Consider the following 8,825-nt stretch of genomic DNA (forward strand, 5'->3'; position numbering starts at 1 on the left):
CTCTAGTTTATTTTTTTTTAATATCATGACAGCATAATCAGTTTACACATGCCCTCTCTATGTATACCCATAACAGAGAAATAGTTCTCAAGAGGGTTTTTTTTTTCCTTTTATGCTTCTCCTGATTTCTATATTTAGAAGTAATTTTTTTTTTGTTTGTTTAGCTCTGGTCTTTTTATCAGTAATATATGGAATTCACCTGTTTCATTGAATGTCCACCTTCTTCTCTGAAAGAAAATGCTTGTTTTAGGAGGTAATTATTCTCAGTTGTATTCCAAGTTCCTTAGCCTTTTGGAATGTAAGATTCCATACCTTTCAATCCTTTAAAATAAAAGCTGCTAGGTCCTGGGTAATCCTTACTGTGGCTACGTGGTATTTGAATTGTTTCTTTCTGGCTGCTTATAATATTTTTTCTTGGTCTGATAGTTCTGAAATTTATCCATGATATTCCTTAGGGTTTTAATTTTGGGGTCTCTTTCAGGAGGTGTTCAGTGAATTCTTTCACTGTTTCTTTTCTTCTGATTCTATGACATCCAGGCATTTCTCTGATGATTTCTTGAAAAATAATGAATATGTAGGTTATTTTTTTTTCATCTTAGTTTTCAAGGAGTCCAATAATCCTTAGATTGTCTCTCCTAGATCTATTTTCTAGGGCAGTTATTTTCCCAAGTAAGTATTTTACATGGTTTTTTCTCTATTTTTTTATTTTTTTGGTTTTCCTTGACAGATTCTTATTGTCTCATTGAGTCATTAATTTCCATTTGTTCAGTTCTGAATTTTTGTGAATTATCTTCTTCATTTACTTTTTTGCTTCTTTTTATATTTGTCCAATTTAATTTTTAAATGAATTGTTTTGTGCTATTGAATTTATACTTTTCATTTCACAAATTCTGCTTTTCTGAGAGTTGTTTTCTTTTTCCATTTCATCAAATGTATCTTTTAGTGATGTATATGTCTTTTAGTCTCATTAGGGTTTAAAATCTGTTCTTCTCTTTCACCATAAAAACTGTCTATTGTCAGAGTTCTCTGTGCTATTTTACTCATTTTTTTTTTTTAAAGTTAAGATCTACTTTTAGGGAGGGAGAGGTTTTCCAAGCTCCCTCTACAAGTGGTGGCTTCTTGTAAAAGTTGCGATATCTGTTCTGGGTCACTGCTGACTCACTCCTGATACTGGGTGGGCGTGGCCAGGTCCTGTGAGATTCTGGCATTTCAGGGTTCACTATTTACCTTTTGTGTTTGTATTGGATGTTTTCAATTTTTTTCTGTTGATCTTTTGGCTCATAACCAGGGCATCCACTGGAGTCTGTGTTCAGCCTTCTTGTGCTTGGCCTCCTCCTTCTGTTTTAAATTTAAAAAGACCTTTTCTGGTGATCTTCAAAATTATCTTCTGCTGATAATTTGTTGCACTCACAATATTCTTGAATTCTGATGGTCCAGAGCTAATTCAAAGGCTGGATTTACTAGTTGGTATGAGGATTGTAGGAGAAGATCAGAAAGGTATGTCCTCTCCTCCATGGTGGCTCTACACCTATTCCAAAACCTCCATTTCTTAAAGTGGAAGTTGCCAAGTCTTGGGTAATCCTGATTGTGACTCTGCAATATTTAAATTGTTTCTTTCTAGCTGCTACAGTATTTTCTCTTTGATCTGATAATTCTGGAATTTAACCATAATATTCATTGGAGTTTTTTATTTTGGAGTGCTTTTCAGTAGGTGATTTGTGTATTCTTTCAGTGGCTATTTTACCCTGTGGTTCTAGGACCTCCGGGCAGTTTTATTTGATGATTTTGTGAAAGATGTTTTCTTGGATTTTTTTTATAATGGTTTTCATGTAGTCCAGTGATTTTTAATTTATCTCTCCAGGATTTATTATTGTGTTTCTGATGTTATACGTTGTTTTCTTTTCTTTCTTTCTTTTTTTTTTTTTTCATTTTTTAATTTAGTTTGACTGATTTTTTTTTTTTTTTTTATGTTTCATTGAGTCATTTGCTTTCATTTGGTCAATTCTAAATTTTAGTGAATTATTTTCTTCAGATAGCTTTTTTAATCTCCTTTTGTATTTAGCCAATTTAACTTTTAAATGAGTTGTTTTGTTCATTGGATTTTTCTTCCATTTCAGAAATTCTGTTTTTAAAGGAGTTGTTTTCTCCAATTTCCCTAAAATTATTCTTTAAGGAATGTTTTTCCTCAGGCAATTTTGTGGTTCCTTTCTCAAAGCTCTCATTTCCTATACCTATTTTTCATCAAATTCTCTTTTAAGATCCTTTCTGAATTCTTTCAAAAGCCTTTTGAGATGTAGACCAATTTATATTGCTCTTGGAGGGTTCATCAGGATTTGAGATCTCTTTTTCTTTCTCTCAATAAAAGCTATTTATGGTCAGAGCTCTTTTTGCTGTTTTGCTCATTTTTAAAAGTTGATATTTGCTCTTAGGGCAAAAGAGATATTATCCTACATGTCTTTAATAGGAGGCAGTAGCTTCACACTGCCCTGAGGCTATTGCTGCTGTCTTCCTTCCCATTCTGTTTGGAGGTGACCAAGTACCACATTAGGATAGGCTTCAGCATATTTGCCTTCTGTATTTGTGGTAGAGGTTTCATAGGTAATCCGGTGATCCACTGAATTCTGAACCAGGGTATAGTAGCATTTCTTATTGTATTGTGGCTCCTAGCCTCCCATTCGAATCCTTACAAAGTATTAAGTCATTAGAATTGATAAAGACAATAATTATTTAATTTAGCATGGTTCAGTATGATTGATCTGATCCTACAAGTAGATGTTTTTGGCCAGAACTTGAAACAAGGTACTAAGTGGAATTGAGGAGACAATGGTTAAATCTAGTTTAGCATTGATTTAATACTACAAAAATAATGGCTTCCCAGTGATATAATGGTTGGTGTGTACTCAGTGTACAGCATATAAGCAAGAAGCTCTCAGGGACAAAGAACATTCTGGGAGATACAGAAGCCCACTCTCTGAGGCAGAGACAGATTCATTCCACATTCCACCTTTATGCTGGCTGGAGATATTTGGAGGGAGCTAGGGGCTGAAGCTCAAGACTTTGAAGGACACAATAAAGGATTGGATTTTACCTTCTGGCTGCATTTGAAGTGATTATTACTTTCAACTGAAACGAAGGCTGCCTCCAGAAAACCTCCCCAAGAAACCTGCTCTCAGAGAGAACTATTATATTATAAAAAAGAAGAGAACACCACAGCCTCCCATTAGAGATCCCCAGCTTAAGAAAGCCTCTCTGCCTTGGGTCTCCCTGTACTGCTTTTGCACTGGCCTACAAATGCTCCCTTCTCTGCACTGCCTGATTGAAATAGACATTAAAGTTCTTTCAAAATATCTTATGCTAGAAATTTGTTACACTGCAAACTTTTGTGGGTTCTGTTACTTCAAAACCTGTTTAGAAGCTTGATCTGGTGTTGATTTGAGGGAAGCCAAGAAGCACTCAAAGACCTGTCTAATCTCCATTGTCTTGTCTCCATCGCCTTATTCAATAAATTTTAAAGTATTTTATTTAATATAATCCCCTAACCAATCCAAGAATTTCTTATGGAATTACTAATTTAAATGAAAATTTCTGCTTAGATTTAATATTTACAAAATATTTTGTCTATAAATTATTCTTTAAACATATGAATCTACCAGTGTCTCTGTGGTCTCACTGATTTGAATATCCTTTTCAATATTTCAATTAGCAGCTAATATGTGCTTACTCATCCTCTATCACTTTTGTCCATGTTCTGCCACAATTCACCTTAGGATATTTAAGTGAATTCTTAGAGTCCCCCCCCCTTTTTTTAAACATTTAAATGAGTTAAATAAGAAAACATAGACTTTTTTTGTTGTTTATTGATTTTACTGTAGATTTTCTAAATGTTTTTATTTATTGCTGTTTATGCCTTTCTCTAATAATATCTTTAAAAAAAACTTGTTTACTATTTAGTGCAATATCAATCAGACTCCCAAAAAACTATTTTAATGACCTAGAAAAAATAACAACAAAGTTCAATTGGAAAAACAAAAGGTCAAGAATTTCAAGGGCATTAATGAAAAAAATAAAATAAAATGAAGGTTGCCTAGTTGTACCAGATCTAAAATTATATTATAAAGCAGCAGTTACCAAAACCATTTGGTATTGGCTAAGAAAAAGAGTACTTGACCAATGGAATAGGTTAGATTCAAAGGACAAAATAGTCAATAACTTTAATACTCTAGTGTTTGATAAACCCAAAGACCCCACCTTTTCGGATAAGAACTCACTGTTTGTCAAAAATTTCTGGGAAAATTGGAAACTAGTATGGCAGAAACTAGGCATTGACCCACATTTAACACCATACAACAAGATAAGGTCAAAATAGGTTCATGATCTAGGCATTAAGAATGAGATTATAAATAAATTAAAGGAACATAGGATAGTTTACCTCTCAGACCTGTGGAAGAGGAAGGAACTTATGACCAAAGAAGAAGTAGAAATCATTACTGATCACAAAATAGAAAATTTTGATTATATCAAATTGAAAAAAATTTATACAAACAAAACTAATGCAGACAAGATTAGAAGGGAAGCAATAAATTGGGAAAACATTTTTACAGTCAAAGATTCTGACAAAGCCCCCATTTCCAAAATATATAGAGAATTGACTCTAATTTATAAGAAATCAAGCCATTCTCCATTTGATAAATGGTCAAAGGATATGAATAGACAATTCTCAGATGAAGAAATTGAAACTATTTTAGCCATATGAAAAGATGCTCCAAATCATTATTAATCAGAGAAATTCAAATTAAGACAACTGTGAGATACCACTACATACCTGTCAGACTGGCTATAATGACAGGGAAAGACAATGCGGAATATTGGAGGGGATGTGGGAAAACTGGGATACTGATACATTGTTGGTGGAATTATGAATACATCCAACCATTCTGGAGAACGATTTGGAACTATGCTCTAATAGTTATCAAACTGCGCATAACCTTTGATCCAGCAGTGTTACTACTGGGCTTATATCCCAAAGACAGCATAAAGAGGGGAAAGGGAGCTTTAGGTGCACGAATGTTTGTGGCAGCCCTCTTTGTAGTGGTCAGAAACTAGAAATTGAGTAGATGCCCATCAATTGGAGAATGGCTGAATAAATTGTGGCATATGAATATTATGAAATATTATTGTTATGTAAGAAATGACCAGCAAGATGATTTCACAAAAGCCTGGAGAGACTTACTTGAACTGATGCTGAGTGAAATGAGTGGGACCAGGAATATAGTTCAATAACAGTACTATATTATGAGCAATTCTGATGGACCTCACCATCTTCAGCCATGAGATGAACCAAATCAGTTCCAATGGAGCAGTAATGAACTGAATCAGCTACACCCAGCAAAAGAACTCTGGGAGATGACTAAGAAACATTACATAGAATTCCCAATCCCTATATTTTTGTTCACCTGCATTTTTGATTTTCTTCACAGGCTAATTGTACACTATTTCAGAGTTATTTTTTTTTTGTACAGCAAAATAACTGTTTGGACATGTATATTTATTTTGTATTTAATTTATACTTTAACATATTTAACATATATTGGTCAACCTGCCATCTGGGGCAGGGGGTGGGGGGAAGGAGGGGAAAAGTTGGAACAAAAGATTTTGCAATTGTCAGTGCTGAAAAATTACCCATGCATATAACTTGTAAATAAAAAGCTATAATAAAAAAAAAATTACAAGGTTAAAAAAAAAAAAAAAAAACTTGTTTACTGAATAGGCATATTTAGTGAGCAGATAGTATCATCGGAAATAGGAAGCATTTTTTATGTGGTTCCTCCAATAGACACTACTTTATCCAAAATGTTGTATCATATATAGTGAGTGACTTTGCACACAAAAGAATAATTTCTGTTATTTTATAAATCTGAGTTGAATATTTTCCAGTACACTATATTTTACTGCAAAGAAGACATAGGAGTCTCGATCTGTGAAGAATGCATGAAAGAAGAGTGTTTACATAAAAACTAATAGTAAATAAAAATGTCATGTATTTGATGAAGTGAGAGTGAATTAAAAGGTCAGAAAACAATTGCTCACATTTAGATTCAATTGTCATATTTCAACATAATCTTGACTCTGATGAATTGTGCTACCACAATTAGCCCAAGTTTTGATCAAAAGTTATTTTCCTATAAATACAATTCAATAAATATAGAAAGAAGGGGAATGTTCTGAAATGTTTGCACATTGTATCTATTTATTCCTGTTAGCTTCAGATTTATCAAGAGCTATGCCCAGTTCAGACCCCCTGGATGTCAGGAAGTGACACAATATTAAAACCAGCCACTGTAAACTATGGTGGACAGAACTACTAATCACATTTTTAAAATATCCTTGTTGTATATTCAAATACAGAAATAAAATCAAAGAGTTTCTCAAAAAAAGAAAAGTGAACAAACATCCTATCAAAACCCAACATTTATTTTCTATAACAAAGTATTACATAGGGAGTTAATTCCTGTTTCTCTTTCTATAGATCTTCATTTGAAACATTTTCTGATAAAAAAAAATAAGATCTAGACTCATTTGTCTTGAGACTTATTAATTTACAGTTTGTATGGTCAACATGATAAACAATTATTTTGTGTTTGTACAGAAGTATGCAAGAGATAAAATTGTTTTTCTATAACAAAATAACTAAATCTTATTGCATGGTATATTATTATTATTATTATTATTATTTATTTTTCATTTTTTGCTGAGACAATTGAGGCTAAGTGTCTTGCCCAGATTTACACAGCTAGGAAATGTTAAGTGTCTGAAACCAGATTTGTGCTCAGGTCCTCCTGACTTCAAGGCTGGTGCTCTATCTACTATGCCACCTAGCTTCCCCTGAATGGTATATTATTAGTGCCTGACACTTACAATTGTGAAAGTTTGATAACTTTGTATTACTTAGCTGAGATATTATATTATAAACTTATAAGTAATTGCAATGAACTTAAAAGCTATACTTTCATTTGTGATGTGTTTAGTAATTTAAATTGTAATTATAGTGCACTAGATATTTGCCTTTAAAAAATAAATCTTGGAAAAGGCTCTTATGCCTTCATAAACTTTTTTGTATTGTGAGACCACTAAATGGTTTTCATGAATATAATTCCAAAATTGTTGCTACGAGGTGGTAGAAGAAAGAGGGGACAGGAAATTCCCTAAACATTTGAATAAAGTACATTAATCTCATAGCCTGTCCTATTTTCGAGTCACCATAAGTATTTTAAATGTGTAAGAAAAGCAAGAAGTCAGGATCTAAAGAGTCAGGGCTAGATAAATTAGATAGATAATATCTATCTGCTATTTTCTATAGCATATATCTGTCTATTCTGTCATAACTATCTCTCTAGATATCAATATAGTTAGATTCAGATAAAATACCTATATAGACATGTAGATAGATAGATAGAAATAATATACACTGACTAAGCAATAAATTGCTTTGGAATTAGATGAAGAGGTAGAGACACAAAAACTTTAAATTACTTACACAAATTAATGCAGGTAATATTTGAAGAATTATGATCACAGAATCATAATTTTTACTACTATAGCATTACTTTAAAAAATTAACATGGAAAATGTGTTATCTTTTCACACCATTTCTGAAGTGCTTTGCAAGAAGTATAGAGAAGAAAGGAAAAACAAGACTAGCAAAAAATACTTAATGGAGGTATCTCAATCCAAGAATAGAGTTAAAAAAATATATGAGAAGACCATAGAGCAGGGGTCCTCAAACTTTTTAAATAGGGAGCCAGTTCATTGTCTCTTAGACTGTTGGAGGGCTGGACTATAGTAAAAACAAAAACTTTGTTTTGTGGGCCTTTAAATAAAGAAACTTCATAGCCCTGATGAGGCTGCTGCATCTGGCTTGCTGGCCATAATTTGAGGCCCCTGCTAGAGCATATTGTTGGAATCCTTACAAACTGCTAACTAATTAGAGTTGATCTAATCTTACAAGAAGATTTTGGCCAGAACCTGAAACAAGGTACTAAGTAGAACTAATTAGTACAATGCTTGTGTTTACACCTTTGTGTTCACACCTCCCTTAAAGCTCTTTGGGCCAGAGAGCACTATGGGAGAAAACCCATAATCCCATTCTCTCAGAAGATTCACATATAAGGCGAGAGAGCTATTCCAGAATACATTTTCCACTTGGCTGGCTGGTCGCAGAGGAGAGTTCAGCTGGACTGGAGAGGAGTGACTCTGGTGCAGACAGAGAGCACTTTGACAGATTTCAGCGGAATTATGCCAGAAGCCCTCTCTCCAAGGCAAGACAGAATATATTCCACTTGGCTGGCTGGTGGCAGACGAAGAGTTTTCAGAGGATAAAGCTACGAGTGAGAGTTCAGTGGACAACCAGATTCATCTTCATCTCACATCACTGTGGTAGGTGGCTGGGCTCCTGCACGCCCCCCACTGAGACCAAGCTGGTCTGAAAGACTCACCAGAAAGCTAGCTGAGCCCCAAGAGAAGGAAACAAGAGATTCATTCCATCTCTGTGCTGGTTGGAGGCTGAAGAAAGCAGAGGCAGAGACTAACGGACAGAACCATAGGATTTGGAGATATTCGGAGGGCTCTAAGCTAAACCGGCTGTGTATTGAGAAGAACAAGAACTCCAACATTTGAACTCACTACAGCATATAATTTAATTTATATTGAGGCAAGAACTCAGAGATAATTAAATCTCACTTTCTTATTTTTAAATGAAAAACTGAGGCACAGAAAAAAGTGAATTTGTTCAAAGATCCTTAATTTGTTTATTGTGGAGCTGAAAGGAT

This window comes from Antechinus flavipes, chromosome 1 (genome assembly GCF_016432865.1).
Source record: "Antechinus flavipes isolate AdamAnt ecotype Samford, QLD, Australia chromosome 1, AdamAnt_v2, whole genome shotgun sequence".
Lineage (NCBI taxonomy): Eukaryota > Metazoa > Chordata > Mammalia > Dasyuromorphia > Dasyuridae > Antechinus > Antechinus flavipes.